Genomic DNA, 17,242 nt, shown 5'->3' with positions numbered 1-17,242 from the left:
CCTTGTGGTCCTCTGCAAGGCTTCAGCATAGGTACGACCAGGAATCATGATCTTTGGACAGTTTCTGCATGCGTGTCCTGTCTTGCCACAGGCATCACACTTCCTGGACTTAACGCAGTCACCCGCTTCGTGGCCAGGCTCACCGCAGTTACGGCAACATCTTCCCACAGTGCAATCACCTGCCACGTGCCCAAACTGGAAACATTGCCTGCAATACTTGGGCTGGCCCTCGTAGTACAGGAATCCTCTATACCCACCAACCGAAAAGTTTGCTGGCGGGTGCTTGACTCCACCAATGCCATCAGGTGAGGGAGACAACCTGACCCAAAACCTATGTTTACCTGTCGGCAAACCCCATCTGTCAACCAACTTCTGCGGACCTCTCGCCGATGTAGCAAACTGCATCAGGAAAGCGCGCACCAAGTCCATTGGGGTATAAGGATTATAAAGGTGGACGGTAATGGCTCTCTCCTCCATCAGGTAGGAAGGAAAGATCTCAAATTTTTGTAGAATAGAAGATGGATCATGCAATCTAATTTCCTTGATCTTCTCATAAACGGTGCAACAAACTCCTTCTTCTATAAGGGTTAAGTCAAAACGACCCACCTTTGGGAAGTCCTGTAGGCAGACGATGTAGCTGAAGTCCAAATTCAACACCTTCACGATCACATCCTCCACGATAGTCTGACGTCCAATGCGGTTCACGTACTCTGGATGCACCAGAAAACGAAGAGTATTCCTCACTCCTTCTCGCTCCATTGCGCAGCGTAGGGCAAAAACGATCACCTCTCGTTGTCACCGGGACTAAGCCGCTCCCCTATAGCAGCATGGAGGTAAGACAGCGGCTATAAACCACTGCCCCTCTCCAAGGCCGAAGAGACGGGTACCCGGTGACACCTTATATCAGCCCAGACCAAGCGAGTAAAACTGCACTTGATCTGAGCCAAAAGGCCGAGAAGCGATAACCTGAAAAGGGTTCGCAGTACAGGCCGATGGTCCCCAATGCAGAGCACTAATGAAGGCAATAGACTACTGTCCCCAGCCCAATACACAGTCCGGGAGGCTTCTTTCTCTCACAAACCGGGGAAAACGTTCGCGCGCGTCCTACGCACAGAAGTCACCAGCATGCTTCTTTTCGTGTTTGCTATCTGCATAGCTCCGCCCACACGCGACTTTTGGACACGCCTTTTCTTCGCACGAAATTCCTGGTGCGGTGCCAAAGCACGCCAAGCAGAAAGCATGATAGGAATAGTAGTGAGTGAAAGGAAAAAAAAAAAAAAAAAAAAAGGATAACCATTGTTGATTGTGATGTCACGGCACCATTGTTGAGTGTTCCATCAGGGCCCTTGTGATGTCATCCAATAGCTGACCTTACTTGACCTCTTTGACCTCTTGACCTGACAAGGCTCTTGTGACACGCGCAGTGTTCCGTCCATTGAACAGACAAGGTAGGTCCAGCTGCATAGGAAGTGCTGGGCTACTTTTTAGCCACTAAGTAATCCAGTTCAAAAGATCCACAAGAGGGAGACACAGGCAAACTTTACTCATTTATTGAAGCACTGCAAAAGCTAAATGGTTACATCCAGCCAACTTGATACAAAAAAGGGTCAATTGCCTGCCAGAGACGACTCAGCAACCCTCCGAGGTGTGCACAACAGGCCCAAATCAAACGTGGAGGAGGGGAGGTCCAAACAATTCATTCAGGTGATAAGCCAATTAACCAATCATCAGTCTTAATTGGATCCAGGGTGTGAGGAGACTGGCTGAATGGGTTGCTTGGTGCTGGAAACAACCGACAGCTGATGCAATTAGGAGATTGACAGACTAGATGCAGGTATTATATGCAAAAAGCAACACTGCACTGACTGACTGGGCAGACAGAGGAGAAGCTGAAGGAGGCACGACACACACAACTTTCCACTTGCTTGGCTGGAAGGATGATGCTTGCAATCCATTTCAATTTCATTCTGTTTTTTCATACTGGATTAGAAGGGGTGCACCGGTCCTGGAGGTACTGCAATACCAGGTCAATGCGTGGAGTGGACAGAGCAAGCTCTTTTTCCATCTCCCTGTTCGAAAAATCCATTTAATATATGGTCCCCAGATAGGGGACGTATCAGATATTAAACTGATAAGAACAGATACTACACTTGATCTTAGCCAAAAGGCCGAGAAGCGATAACCTGAAAAGGGTTCGCAGTACAGGCCGATGGTCCCCAATGCAGAGCACTAATGAAGGCAATAGACTACTGTCCCCAGCCCAATACACAGTCCGGGAGGCTTCTTTCTCTCACAAACCGGGGAAAACGTTCGCGCGCGTCCTACGCACAGAAGTCACCAGCATGCTTCTTTTCGTGTTTGCTATCTGCATAGCTCCGCCCACACGCGACTTTTGGACACGCCTTTTCTTCGCACGAAATTCCTGGTGCGGTGCCAAAGCACGCCAAGCAGAAAGCATGATAGGAATAGTAGTGAGGGAAAGGAAAAAAAAAAAAAAAAAAAAAAAGATAACCATTGTTGATTGTGATGTCACGGCACCATTGTTGAGTGTTCCATCAGGGCCCTTGTGATGTCATCCAATAGCTGACCTTACTTGACCTCTTTGACCTCTTGACCTGACAAGGCTCTTGTGACACGCGCAGTGTTCCGTCCATTGAACAGACAAGGTAGGTCCAGCTGCATAGGAAGTGCTGGGCTACTTTTTAGCCACTAAGTAATCCAGTTCAAAAGATCCACAAGAGGGAGACACAGGCAAACTTTACTCATTTATTGAAGCACTGCAAAAGCTAAATGGTTACATCCAGCCAACTTGATACAAAAAAGGGTCAATTGCCTGCCAGAGACGACTCAGCAACCCTCCGAGGTGTGCACAACAGGCCCAAATCAAACGTGGAGGAGGGGAGGTCCAAACAATTCATTCAGGTGATAAGCCAATTAACCAATCATCAGTCCTAATTGGATCCAGGGTGTGAGGAGACTGGCTGAATGGGTTGCTTGGTGCTGGAAACAACCGACAGCTGATGCAATTAGGAGATTGACAGACTAGATGCAGGTATTATATGCAAAAAGCAACACTGCACTGACTGACTGGGCAGACAGAGGAGAAGCTGAAGGAGGCACGACACACACAACTTTCCACTTGCTTGGCTGGAAGGATGATGCTTGCAATCCATTTCAATTTCATTCTGTTTTTTCATACTGGATTAGAAGGGGTGCACCGGTCCTGGAGGTACTGCAATACCAGGTCAATGCGTGGAGTGGACAGAGCAAGCTCTTTTTCCATCTCCCTGTTCGAAAAATCCATTTAATATATGGTCCCCAGATAGGGGACGTATCAGATATTAAACTGATAAGAACAGATACTACACTTGATCTTAGCCAAAAGGCCGAGAAGCGATAACCTGAAAAGGGTTCGCAGTACAGGCCGATGGTCCCCAATGCAGAGCACTAATGAAGGCAATAGACTACTGTCCCCAGCCCAATACACAGTCCGGGAGGCTTCTTTCTCTCACAAACCGGGGAAAACGTTCGCGCGCGTCCTACGCACAGAAGTCACCAGCATGCTTCTTTTCGTGTTTGCTATCTGCATAGCTCCGCCCACACGCGACTTTTGGACACGCCTTTTCTTCGCACGAAATTCCTGGTGCGGTGCCAAAGCACGCCAAGCAGAAAGCATGATAGGAATAGTAGTGAGTGAAAGGAAAAAAAAAAAAAAAGATAACCATTGTTGATTGTGATGTCACGGCACCATTGTTGAGTGTTCCATCAGGGCCCTTGTGATGTCATCCAATAGCTGACCTTACTTGACCTCTTTGACCTCTTGACCTGACAAGGCTCTTGTGACACGCGCAGTGTTCCGTCCATTGAACAGACAAGGTAGGTCCAGCTGCATAGGAAGTGCTGGGCTACTTTTTAGCCACTAAGTAATCCAGTTCAAAAGATCCACAAGAGGGAGACACAGGCAAACTTTACTCATTTATTGAAGCACTGCAAAAGCTAAATGGTTACATCCAGCCAACTTGATACAAAAAAGGGTCAATTGCCTGCCAGAGACGACTCAGCAACCCTCCGAGGTGTGCACAACAGGCCCAAATCAAACGTGGAGGAGGGGAGGTCCAAACAATTCATTCAGGTGATAAGCCAATTAACCAATCATCAGTCCTAATTGGATCCAGGGTGTGAGGAGACTGGCTGAATGGGTTGCTTGGTGCTGGAAACAACCGACAGCTGATGCAATTAGGAGATTGACAGACTAGATGCAGGTATTATATGCAAAAAGCAACACTGCACTGACTGACTGGGCAGACAGAGGAGAAGCTGAAGGAGGCACGACACACACAACTTTCCACTTGCTTGGCTGGAAGGATGATGCTTGCAATCCATTTCAATTTCATTCTGTTTTTTCATACTGGATTAGAAGGGGTGCACCGGTCCTGGAGGTACTGCAATACCAGGTCAATGCGTGGAGTGGACAGAGCAAGCTCTTTTTCCATCTCCCTGTTCGAAAAATCCATTTAATATATGGTCCCCAGATAGGGGACGTATCAGATATTAAACTGATAAGAACAGATTTTTTTTTTTTTTTTTTTTTTTATTTATTTTCAAATAAAGTCAAAATTCATATATACAGAAGAAAAAACACATCATCAAAAGACAACAAACACAATACATCATAACTTACTTCAATACTTGATCAACGATCTCCATTTTTTAAACTTCCATACTCCCTCTGAATCTATACCACCACCATGCTGTCTATCCCATAAATGAATTACATAGAGTCTGGACAAAACTAACTTAACACAATCACACTCAGGCACTACCTCTTTCTTGAACACTAATAAATTCCTCACATCCCACAGACTTTCCATAACACATACCATTATATACCACAGAATCCTTGTATTCATCCTACCACGCGCACCAATACCAAACATCGCCACTTTCCAATCCATATACGCAACACTCGTCAAATCTTTAACTAAACCACCCACTCTTTTCCATACATCATTTGCATACCCACAATCCCAAAATAAATGTCTTACAGACTCACAACCCCCACACCCATCTCTTGGACAAACTTCTGACCTAATCAAATCCCTCTTTTTCTGGACTTCACGCACCGGCAATATGTTTTGCAACCCCATCCACACAATATCTTTCTGTCTATTTGATATGCCTACTATTGAACATTTCTTCCACACTTCTGCTGCAACATCCGACCTCAACCCCACAATATCACATGCAACCTCATTTTCTCTAAGTTTAGCCATCACCTTTTCCTTATCTTTAAAACCTTCCATTCTCACTGACAATAAATCAAATTTCCTAATAAACCTTTCAATCACTTCATACCACACTGGACATTTAAACGACACAGGCACTCTAGCATCTCTTTCACACCACTTCAAACCATACATCATCCATCCAGCCATGTATCTTACCATATGTGCACTCTTATTCTGTTTCTCCACCAAAACCACAAACCTTTTAATATAATTCACACCAAGAAAAATTTCAAAATTAGGAAAATCCAAACCACCATTCACACTTCTTTTGTACACATGCTCTCTTTTCAACTTTTCCATGCGACTACCCCAAAGAAACGTAAACACCAATTTCTCAACTTTCGCAACTTTTTTTGGGCATGCAGGGTATACTCCTGCTACAAAAAGAATAATTGGCAAAATAACAGCTTTAATAATCAATACTTTCCCTGTGAGTGAAAGGTCTCTTAACCTCCAAAAATTTAATTTCCTCTCAATCTTCCTCCCACATTCATCCCAACTCTCATTCCCTTTCAAATCATCATTAAACAAAATACCTAAAAACTTCACCTCATTTTTCTCATTCTTAACATCTTCCAGACAAATACTCCTATCCCCAAAACATTTAAACACACATTTATTCCAATTAATTTTAAAGGCAGACGCACCACAGAACATATCCAACCATAACCTTCCTCTCCTAATAGCAGCCAAGTTATCACTTACAAACACCACGTCATCCATATATCCTAACACTTTCACACATTTACCCATACTCCCCGGAATCAACATACCTCTCATGACTTTATCCTTCCTTATTAAACACATTAATACCTCAATCACACTAATGAAAAGCACAGGAGACATTGGGCAGCCTTGTCTCACACCACTCCGTACATTCACCTTTTTACTCAACCAGCCATTTATCATAAACTCACTTGACACACCACCATACAAGCTCTTCACACACTCCACAAACTTCTTTGGAAAACCCATCCTCTCTAAAACTGCAAACATAAATCGATGTGCCACTCTGTCATACGCTTTCTCAAAGTCTATCGCAAGTAACATACATTTCTGCTTTCTGCTCATGCAATCTCCAATCAGATCTCTCAATAAAGCTAAATTTTCATTCATACTTCTCCCAGGCACAGCACAAACTTGATCTTCATTCACAACCTTATCAATCACACCACGCATCCGATTAGCCAACAATTTACCAAATACCTTATAATCAGCATTTAATAAAGTTATTGGTCTCCAATTCTCGAGTTTATTTTTGTCACCCTTTTTAAAAATCAGAACTACCACGCCTTCTTTCATCGACTCCCCTATTACACCATTTTCCCACATATACCTACATACCTCCAAAAAATCATTTCCCATCCAGTCCCATGCTCTCACATACAACTCAATCGGAATACCATCCTTACCCGGTGTTTTATTTTTTTTACAACTCCACACAATCTTCTTTATTTCTTCTGTAGAAATATCCTCACACACCAAACTCTGACTTTCTACATTTAATTTTCCATCCAAAACATTCATAACCTCCATCATAAGATTCCTATCAATCCACTTCAAACCATACAAATTTCCATAGAACTCTTCCACTGCCCCAATCACACTTTTACCCCTAACACACACTCCCTTGCTATCAACCACTTCCAACATATCTTCCTTTTTATCACACACCTTTTTGAAAAAAAACCTAGAACATTTTTCATTCTTCTCAATCATATCAACTTTCGCCCTAAAAATAATCTCTTTACCCTTTCTCTCCATAAACACTTTCTTTTCCCTTTTAACAACTTCCAACAAATCCTTCACATCTACACCCATTGCACTCAATTTCCACAACCACTCAGTTCTCCTATTTAATTCATTGTATTCATTCCTCATCTTCCTCGCCCTCTTATACCCCCATTTCTTGAAAAAAAGTTTTATTCTTGATTTCATCCAATCCCACCAACACAATACATTCACAAATTCATCCTTTCTCAATTTCCATCTTCCATACTGGTACTTAAACACTCTCATCACCATCTCATCCTCTAACAGACCCATATTCAATTTCCACACACCTCTACCATATGTAATCTCCTCATCTCCTTCCACACAAACAGACAAACACATGTGATCAGAAAAAATAACATCAAGGTATGACATTTTCCTACAAAATAAATTTTTGGAAAGAAAAACAAAATCAATCCTCGAAAAAATATCACCCCTATCTGCTTTAAAGGTAGCAGGTGGTGGTTTACCTAACAACAATGCAGAATCAGTTAAAGAAAAATCAGAAACAATTTTGTGCAATCTATTCCCTGTCACATCCATCTTATCACCTTCTATAGTGCAATTGAAATCACCCAATAAAATTGTCGGCACTCTACCCACCAGAAAAAAATTCAATTTGTCTAGTAACTCTAGACGTTCTTTTTTCCCGGTAGGACAATAAACGTTAATAATCCTAACCCGCCACCCCTTGTACTTAATCATCGCCATAATGCACCTCCCCACCTCCACCACCGTGTAGCTTTCAAAAACAAGGTCTCTATGACATAATACTATCCCCACACCATCATTCTTATTTATACAAGAACCTGACCAAATTGAGTTCCCATGTGGCCACTCATTAGCACAGACGGGTTCTGAAATACCGCACTCTTGAAGACATGCGATATCCGGATTTTGTTTTTTGATATAATCAAAAACTGCAGTTCGTCTAGCTCTTGATTTCAGTACCCTCACATTCAGGGATAAGACATGGATTTCAGCTTTTCCCCCCATTGCAAGATCTTATTTCTGACATAGTTACCGGTACCCCACTGCTTCCTTATCCGATTCCGCCGGGAGGTTGACCTCCTGAGCAAAAGTCCCTGGCCTTTGACTCGTCCAAAAAAGCACTGTTGTCCGGAATGCAAGCAGCAGGATACGCCTCCTGCCTTACCGGACTCTGTTCTTCTCCACTATACTGAGGCGGTAATAAACGGGGTTTCTTTACAACTGAGCTCAGCGTTTCCTCCGCCGATCTCGTAGTGGGTGTTATAAAGTCACTGGTAGATACAAAATCTCCTTGTTCACCTCTCTCATCCTCCTGTGGGTCCTCCATCTCATCCCACCCGGGCACTGGCGATTTAGCTAAGGGAGAGACCACCTCTCCTTCTCCCTGAAGATCCGACTTAAGACCAAATATTTGGGGAAAATCTTCCTCCACCTGAGAAATGTCCATCTCCACATTTTCTCTACTCCCCACAGGGGCAACCATAGGAATAGCTTGCTGCACATTTCCACTCTGATGTATATCAGTCTGTGGATGAACTGCCATTTGAGATGCCTGAACTGCATTCTGGGATAACTGGACAGAAGTTTGAGGCGGCTGATCTGGGATCCGAGATGGCCCTGCAGCCCTTGCCCTTGCAACATCAGCATACGTTCTTTTTGGCATAGCTCTATAGCCACGTGAAGGACACTCTTTAAAGGTATGCCCCGCTTCATCACAGAGATTACAGATAATTGCATTTTTACAATCCTTTGCGATATGCCCATCTTTATGACACTTCGAGCAGACAAGGGAGGTTTGCTGACAATTCTCTTGTACATGCCCATACAACTTGCATTTTCGGCAATAACTTGGAGCGTCTTGAAAGAAAATGAGGCCTCTATCTCTGCCAATAACAAAACTTTGGGGAGGATGACTCATGCCCCCTGGGCTCAGAGGATCAGGGCGGAAACGCACAAAATACTTGTGTTTGCCAGTCCACAAACCATGGCTACCCATAACTTTATGGGCATAAACTACTTTTTCACAGTATTTAGATAGGAACAAAAAAAAATCATCCGTATCGACGTATGGGTTGTACATAAACACGACCAAGTGAATGTCTCTATTGTACAACACCGTGAACGTCAAGCCATCTAGTTCTGGATTATCCTTATTCCTCTCCAAAAACAAATATAAATTATGACAGGCTCCAATAGATGTTAGGACAAGAGTGCGCCTTCCACCAATTCGATCTTGTAAGCACAAAATATCCGCCATACTGACATGTAGAGTTTTAAACAGTACCTCTTTAACAAGATGTTCATCTGTAAATTTTTCTTTCTTCGCTTCCTCGACATAAATTCCAAACGCGTTCCTGACCCGGAAGTCTCCGGTCCCGGCGTAATCGATTTTCACGCCCATCTTTCTCCGTCTTGATCGCCTTCTTGGTTATCCCACCTTCTCCTTATAGCAGCGAGCAGCTTAAGCCATGGGGCGATGCTGCAGGGCCAAGAGCTTGGTACGGATCCCTCTCAACAAGACCATGATCTTGCCAAAAGGCCGAGAAGCGATAACCTGAAAAGGGTTCGCAGTACAGGCCGATGGTCCCCAATGCAGAGCACTAATGAAGGCAATAGACTACTGTCCCCAGCCCAATACACAGTCCGGGAGGCTTCTTTCTCTCACAAACCGGGGAAAACGTTCGCGCGCGTCCTACGCACAGAAGTCACCAGCATGCTTCTTTTCGTGTTTGCTATCTGCATAGCTCCGCCCACACGCGACTTTTGGACACGCCTTTTCTTCGCACGAAATTCCTGGTGCGGTGCCAAAGCACGCCAAGCAGAAAGCATGATAGGAATAGTAGTGAGTGAAAGGAAAAAAAAAAAAAAAAAAAAAAGATAACCATTGTTGATTGTGATGTCACGGCACCATTGTTGAGTGTTCCATCAGGGCCCTTGTGATGTCATCCAATAGCTGACCTTACTTGACCTCTTTGACCTCTTGACCTGACAAGGCTCTTGTGACACGCGCAGTGTTCCGTCCATTGAACAGACAAGGTAGGTCCAGCTGCATAGGAAGTGCTGGGCTACTTTTTAGCCACTAAGTAATCCAGTTCAAAAGATCCACAAGAGGGAGACACAGGCAAACTTTACTCATTTATTGAAGCACTGCAAAAGCTAAATGGTTACATCCAGCCAACTTGATACAAAAAAGGGTCAATTGCCTGCCAGAGACGACTCAGCAACCCTCCGAGGTGTGCACAACAGGCCCAAATCAAACGTGGAGGAGGGGAGGTCCAAACAATTCATTCAGGTGATAAGCCAATTAACCAATCATCAGTCCTAATTGGATCCAGGGTGTGAGGAGACTGGCTGAATGGGTTGCTTGGTGCTGGAAACAACCGACAGCTGATGCAATTAGGAGATTGACAGACTAGATGCAGGTATTATATGCAAAAAGCAACACTGCACTGACTGACTGGGCAGACAGAGGAGAAGCTGAAGGAGGCACGACACACACAACTTTCCACTTGCTTGGCTGGAAGGATGATGCTTGCAATCCATTTCAATTTCATTCTGTTTTTTCATACTGGATTAGAAGGGGTGCACCGGTCCTGGAGGTACTGCAATACCAGGTCAATGCGTGGAGTGGACAGAGCAAGCTCTTTTTCCATCTCCCTGTTCGAAAAATCCATTTAATATATGGTCCCCAGATAGGGGACGTATCAGATATTAAACTGATAAGAACAGATTTTTTTTTTTAAGTTGGTAGCGTCAGAAGACGCCAAGTCATACTAAAAAAACGCATGTACTTTTAAACGTCTCATCATTCGTTATCAACTTTTTTATACTTTTTAATTTATTTTCCTTATTCTTTTTTTAAAAAAATAATAATTTTAAACAAAGAAACAAAAAGACAAAACATAACATAAATCTTATTAACATAACATAAACTTTCTCTTCTTTTATATTTTCATCTTAGTCTTTTTCTTTTTCCCATCTTCAAAACCTTCTTCCTCAGTGCTTCCTCTTTCACTCCAATAATAATTACTTGATACAGTACATATACTCTCAGTATCCAACACAGACAAGAAATCTTTTCCTTCTTTACTTTCCTTTCCTTTATTTTCCTCTCTTTTAACTTTCACAGAAATTTTCTCAGCTTGACTAATAACTTTTCCTCTTCTCTCTTTATCACTTTCAACTATTTTTTCTTCTTCTTTCTCTTTACTTTCAAATCCATTTCCCAAAGAACACACATTCACAAAAACTTCTTTCTTCACTTCTTTCTTCACTTCTTTCTTCTCTTCTGATTTCCAAACATACTCTTCTGATTTCCTCTCCATTTCCCAGTAACAAAATCCATTCTTCCCATTAATGCATAATCTTCCAGCCGAAAAACAGTCACTTCCTTGTCTTGACCAAACCAAAAATCTTCTTTTGCCATTCCATATCCCGATCGTATTCATAAACTTCTTCTCAAATCTTACCAAAAAACCACTCTTCTCCAAAAACTCTTTGACTTCATATGTTTTCATAAAAGGATCATCCATTCCAACAACTAATTTCCTTGGCATACCCATACATGAAGCAAACACAGTCACAGTCGGTATTGCATCACATTCCTCATTCCATCTACTAAAAAACTCCAAACACTTCTTCTCCGATATCAAAGTCACATCAAGTATTTTCTTCTTACCGTTGCCTTGCATACAGAAAACATCTTCTTTCTCAATGCCTCCGTATTTCCTCAGAATGTCCAAAACAAATTTCTCGCTCCAGAATTTTTCCGAGTCCTCTCTGCAAACGAACCGTAAGCAGTTCTTCTTCTTTTCGAAATCCATTTCTCTTCCAAAGCAGGGTCTCAAATTCCAAGATTCCAATCCCAAGTCAAATAAACTGCCCACCACAGCTATGTGTGGTGGCAGTGGTGATCGCCTCTCGTTGCCCCGGGACTAAGCCGTCCCCCCAATAGCAGCACAGGGTCCAACTGCGGCTATAAACCACAGCCTTTCCCTGAGGCAGAGGGTCCGGGTACCCGGGGCACCTCTGGCCAAGATCAGTGCAGCACCTCTCGATACTACACTTGATCTTAGCCAAAAGGCCGAGAAGCGATAACCTGAAAAGGGTTCGCAGTACAGGCCGATGGTCCCCAATGCAGAGCACTAATGAAGGCAATAGACTACTGTCCCCAGCCCAATACACAGTCCGGGAGGCTTCTTTCTCTCACAAACCGGGGAAAACGTTCGCGCGCGTCCTACGCACAGAAGTCACCAGCATGCTTCTTTTCGTGTTTGCTATCTGCATAGCTCCGCCCACACGCGACTTTTGGACACGCCTTTTCTTCGCACGAAATTCCTGGTGCGGTGCCAAAGCACGCCAAGCAGAAAGCATGATAGGAATAGTAGTGAGTGAAAGGAAAAAAAAAAAAAAAAAAAAAAAGATAACCATTGTTGATTGTGATGTCACGGCACCATTGTTGAGTGTTCCATCAGGGCCCTTGTGATGTCATCCAATAGCTGACCTTACTTGACCTCTTTGACCTCTTGACCTGACAAGGCTCTTGTGACACGCGCAGTGTTCCGTCCATTGAACAGACAAGGTAGGTCCAGCTGCATAGGAAGTGCTGGGCTACTTTTTAGCCACTAAGTAATCCAGTTCAAAAGATCCACAAGAGGGAGACACAGGCAAACTTTACTCATTTATTGAAGCACTGCAAAAGCTAAATGGTTACATCCAGCCAACTTGATACAAAAAAGGGTCAATTGCCTGCCAGAGACGACTCAGCAACCCTCCGAGGTGTGCACAACAGGCCCAAATCAAACGTGGAGGAGGGGAGGTCCAAACAATTCATTCAGGTGATAAGCCAATTAACCAATCATCAGTCCTAATTGGATCCAGGGTGTGAGGAGACTGGCTGAATGGGTTGCTTGGTGCTGGAAACAACCGACAGCTGATGCAATTAGGAGATTGACAGACTAGATGCAGGTATTATATGCAAAAAGCAACACTGCACTGACTGACTGGGCAGACAGAGGAGAAGCTGAAGGAGGCACGACACACACAACTTTCCACTTGCTTGGCTGGAAGGATGATGCTTGCAATCCATTTCAATTTCATTCTGTTTTTTCATACTGGATTAGAAGGGGTGCACCGGTCCTGGAGGTACTGCAATACCAGGTCAATGCGTGGAGTGGACAGAGCAAGCTCTTTTTCCATCTCCCTGTTCGAAAAATCCATTTAATATATGGTCCCCAGATAGGGGACGTATCAGATATTAAACTGATAAGAACAGATACTACACTTGATCTTAGCCAAAAGGCCGAGAAGCGATAACCTGAAAAGGGTTCGCAGTACAGGCCGATGGTCCCCAATGCAGAGCACTAATGAAGGCAATAGACTACTGTCCCCAGCCCAATACACAGTCCGGGAGGCTTCTTTCTCTCACAAACCGGGGAAAACGTTCGCGCGCGTCCTACGCACAGAAGTCACCAGCATGCTTCTTTTCGTGTTTGCTATCTGCATAGCTCCGCCCACACGCGACTTTTGGACACGCCTTTTCTTCGCACGAAATTCCTGGTGCGGTGCCAAAGCACGCCAAGCAGAAAGCATGATAGGAATAGTAGTGAGTGAAAGGAAAAAAAAAAAAAAAAAAAAAGATAACCATTGTTGATTGTGATGTCACGGCACCATTGTTGAGTGTTCCATCAGGGCCCTTGTGATGTCATCCAATAGCTGACCTTACTTGACCTCTTTGACCTCTTGACCTGACAAGGCTCTTGTGACACGCGCAGTGTTCCGTCCATTGAACAGACAAGGTAGGTCCAGCTGCATAGGAAGTGCTGGGCTACTTTTTAGCCACTAAGTAATCCAGTTCAAAAGATCCACAAGAGGGAGACACAGGCAAACTTTACTCATTTATTGAAGCACTGCAAAAGCTAAATGGTTACATCCAGCCAACTTGATACAAAAAAGGGTCAATTGCCTGCCAGAGACGACTCAGCAACCCTCCGAGGTGTGCACAACAGGCCCAAATCAAACGTGGAGGAGGGGAGGTCCAAACAATTCATTCAGGTGATAAGCCAATTAACCAATCATCAGTCCTAATTGGATCCAGGGTGTGAGGAGACTGGCTGAATGGGTTGCTTGGTGCTGGAAACAACCGACAGCTGATGCAATTAGGAGATTGACAGACTAGATGCAGGTATTATATGCAAAAAGCAACACTGCACTGACTGACTGGGCAGACAGAGGAGAAGCTGAAGGAGGCACGACACACACAACTTTCCACTTGCTTGGCTGGAAGGATGATGCTTGCAATCCATTTCAATTTCATTCTGTTTTTTCATACTGGATTAGAAGGGGTGCACCGGTCCTGGAGGTACTGCAATACCAGGTCAATGCGTGGAGTGGACAGAGCAAGCTCTTTTTCCATCTCCCTGTTCGAAAAATCCATTTAATATATGGTCCCCAGATAGGGGACGTATCAGATATTAAACTGATAAGAACAGATAAGGTTTCAACACAATTTTATTAATGGAAAAACAAATACAAAAGGGTGAAACCAATTTTTGTAAAATAAAAATAAATAAGACAAAAATACATAAATTGAAATACATAATAAACAAATATGTTCTCATCATCACATATACCAAAGGCTAATTAGAAATTAATTTAACTTATATATTCAATACATTTAACAAATCTCAATATTGATCAGGATTTATCAGGATTTAAACCACTTTTCCAAGCATAGTAAGACATTTTCTCCAATATACTTTTATCTAATTCTGTGTCTTTCTCCATTACCATAGGGATATCTTCCCTATCAAACGGATGCACTTTACAAAAATTAAAAAACCATTCCTTCCTCCCTTCCAAATTCCTACGAACCACTTTAAGAAAAGCATTTAAATTTACTCCCAAGTTCTTTATGTCTTCCATCTCCTTCGCTAATTTCTTGATATGTTCTCTTCTTATATTTTCCTCCTCCTCCTCTCTAACTAATTTCCCTTCTTTTTTTGTATCTTTAACTGCTCTTTTGATTATTACCTCTTGCACTATTTTTGTTTCTTTTCCACTCTCCTCAATATCTTTCCTCTTTTTACTCTTTTCACCTGCCTCTTTTGGGGCGCAAGAGGCAGCTGCGATTCCTCCTCCCTCTGACTCTTTAGCCTCCTCTCTCTCAAACCTTTCCGATCTCCCTTCTCCCCTTTTAGGACAAGAAAAGTACAAATGACCTATTTCACCACATAGGTTACACTTTTTCTCATTTTTACATTCAGTAAACAAATGACCAATATCTTCACAATTTGTACACCATACATTCATACAATTTTCCTTCTTGTGCCCATATTTTTTACATTTCCGACAAAAGTCAGACATGCCATTATAATACAGATCACCATTAATTGTACCAATTTTGAAACGTCCAGGCGGCGGAATTAAATCCCCCATAGTATCTTCTTTAAATTGAACATTAAATTTCCATTTCGTTGTCCATAGTCCATATTTATTATAAATTTTCCCCACCAAACAAACTTTATCACAATATCTTTGCAAAAATACTTCAATGTCCTTTCCCGGAACGTACGGACTGTACATCTGAACTGTCACAATCTTATCCTTCCTCGGAAAGTGAGGTATTATGCAAACCCCAAGTAAAATTGGGTTTACCCTTAACTGTTCCAATTTCTTCAATGCAGAAAAACAAATATCCTCTGAAATAAAAATAACGTCATAAATTCCTCTCCTTGGAAACTCCAGCATGGAAAGAATCAGCTCCTTCCGGCAGTTGATCAGACCAAAAAGAATCTCCTCGACAAGGAATCCAAGGCCTCTTTCCTTCTTCTGTGCGTCCTCAAGAACGAACCGAATAGCATTCTTGATTTTCCCAAACACAGGGACATCACTCCGGTCATCAGCATGGGTCGTCATCTCAGCTCTCGACACCGGACTCAGCAGGCAAGACTCCCTTCACCCACTACAATCGCAATGGGCAGGTAGGGTGATCGCCTCTCGTTGCCCCGGGACTAATCCGTTCCCCCAATAGCAGCAGGAGATTCAACCACGGCTATGAACCGTGGCCTGCACTCTAGGCAGAGGGTCTGGGTACCCGGGGCACCTCCGGCCAAGATCTCGTGTATCCCTACACTTGATCTTAGCCAAAAGGCCGAGAAGCGATAACCTGAAAAGGGTTCGCAGTACAGGCCGATGGTCCCCAATGCAGAGCACTAATGAAGGCAATAGACTACTGTCCCCAGCCCAATACACAGTCCGGGAGGCTTCTTTCTCTCACAAACCGGGGAAAACGTTCGCGCGCGTCCTACGCACAGAAGTCACCAGCATGCTTCTTTTCGTGTTTGCTATCTGCATAGCTCCGCCCACACGCGACTTTTGGACACGCCTTTTCTTCGCACGAAATTCCTGGTGCGGTGCCAAAGCACGCCAAGCAGAAAGCATGATAGGAATAGTAGTGAGTGAAAGGAAAAAAAAAAAAAAAAAAAAAAAGATAAACATTGTTGATTGTGATGTCACGGCACCATTGTTGAGTGTTCCATCAGGGCCCTTGTGATGTCATCCAATAGCTGACCTTACTTGACCTCTTTGACCTCTTGACCTGACAAGGCTCTTGTGACACGCGCAGTGTTCCGTCCATTGAACAGACAAGGTAGGTCCAGCTGCATAGGAAGTGCTGGGCTACTTTTTAGCCACTAAGTAATCCAGTTCAAAAGATCCACAAGAGGGAGACACAGGCAAACTTTACTCATTTATTGAAGCACTGCAAAAGCTAAATGGTTACATCCAGCCAACTTGATACAAAAAAGGGTCAATTGCCTGCCAGAGACGACTCAGCAACCCTCCGAGGTGTGCACAACAGGCCCAAATCAAACGTGGAGGAGGGGAGGTCCAAACAATTCATTCAGGTGATAAGCCAATTAACCAATCATCAGTCCTAATTGGATCCAGGGTGTGAGGAGACTGGCTGAATGGGTTGCTTGGTGCTGGAAACAACCGACAGCTGATGCAATTAGGAGATTGACAGACTAGATGCAGGTATTATATGCAAAAAGCAACACTGCACTGACTGACTGGGCAGACAGAGGAGAAGCTGAAGGAGGCACGACACACACAACTTTCCACTTGCTTGGCTGGAAGGATGATGCTTGCAATCCATTTCAATTTCATTCTGTTTTTTCATACTGGATTAG

At 43.5% G+C, this 17,242-nt stretch overlaps 5 non-coding genes and 2 pseudogenes across 5 annotated transcripts; all 7 read right to left on the bottom strand.

The window, feature by feature from the left end:
* Positions 1-1,989: 1,989 nt before the first annotated feature.
* On the bottom strand, positions 1,990-2,180 carry LOC121006202. The gene has a single exon (XR_005780066.1). It is a non-coding gene; the product is annotated as a U2 spliceosomal RNA (small nuclear RNA).
* A 1,027-nt stretch (positions 2,181-3,207) lies between these two features.
* Positions 3,208-3,398, bottom strand: LOC121006201. The gene has a single exon (XR_005780065.1). It is a non-coding gene; the product is annotated as a U2 spliceosomal RNA (small nuclear RNA).
* Positions 3,399-4,417: 1,019 nt separating this feature from the next.
* On the bottom strand, positions 4,418-4,622 carry LOC121006443 (annotated as a pseudogene).
* A 6,007-nt stretch (positions 4,623-10,629) lies between these two features.
* On the bottom strand, positions 10,630-10,824 carry LOC121006387. Its single transcript, XR_005780239.1, has one exon. It is a non-coding gene; the product is annotated as a U2 spliceosomal RNA (small nuclear RNA).
* A 1,181-nt stretch (positions 10,825-12,005) lies between these two features.
* On the bottom strand, positions 12,006-12,147 carry LOC121006571 (annotated as a pseudogene).
* Positions 12,148-13,174: 1,027 nt separating this feature from the next.
* LOC121006199 lies at positions 13,175-13,365 on the bottom strand. Its single transcript, XR_005780064.1, has one exon. It is a non-coding gene; the product is annotated as a U2 spliceosomal RNA (small nuclear RNA).
* A 1,025-nt stretch (positions 13,366-14,390) lies between these two features.
* Positions 14,391-14,580, bottom strand: LOC121006407. Its single transcript, XR_005780256.1, has one exon. It is a non-coding gene; the product is annotated as a U2 spliceosomal RNA (small nuclear RNA).
* Between the last annotated feature and the right edge of the window lie 2,662 nt (positions 14,581-17,242).

The sequence above is a fragment of the Bufo bufo genome, chromosome 6 (assembly GCF_905171765.1).
Source record: "Bufo bufo chromosome 6, aBufBuf1.1, whole genome shotgun sequence".
NCBI lineage: Eukaryota > Metazoa > Chordata > Amphibia > Anura > Bufonidae > Bufo > Bufo bufo.
Note: the sequence above shows the minus strand (reverse complement) of the source record. Positions and strands in the feature narration are given on the sequence as shown.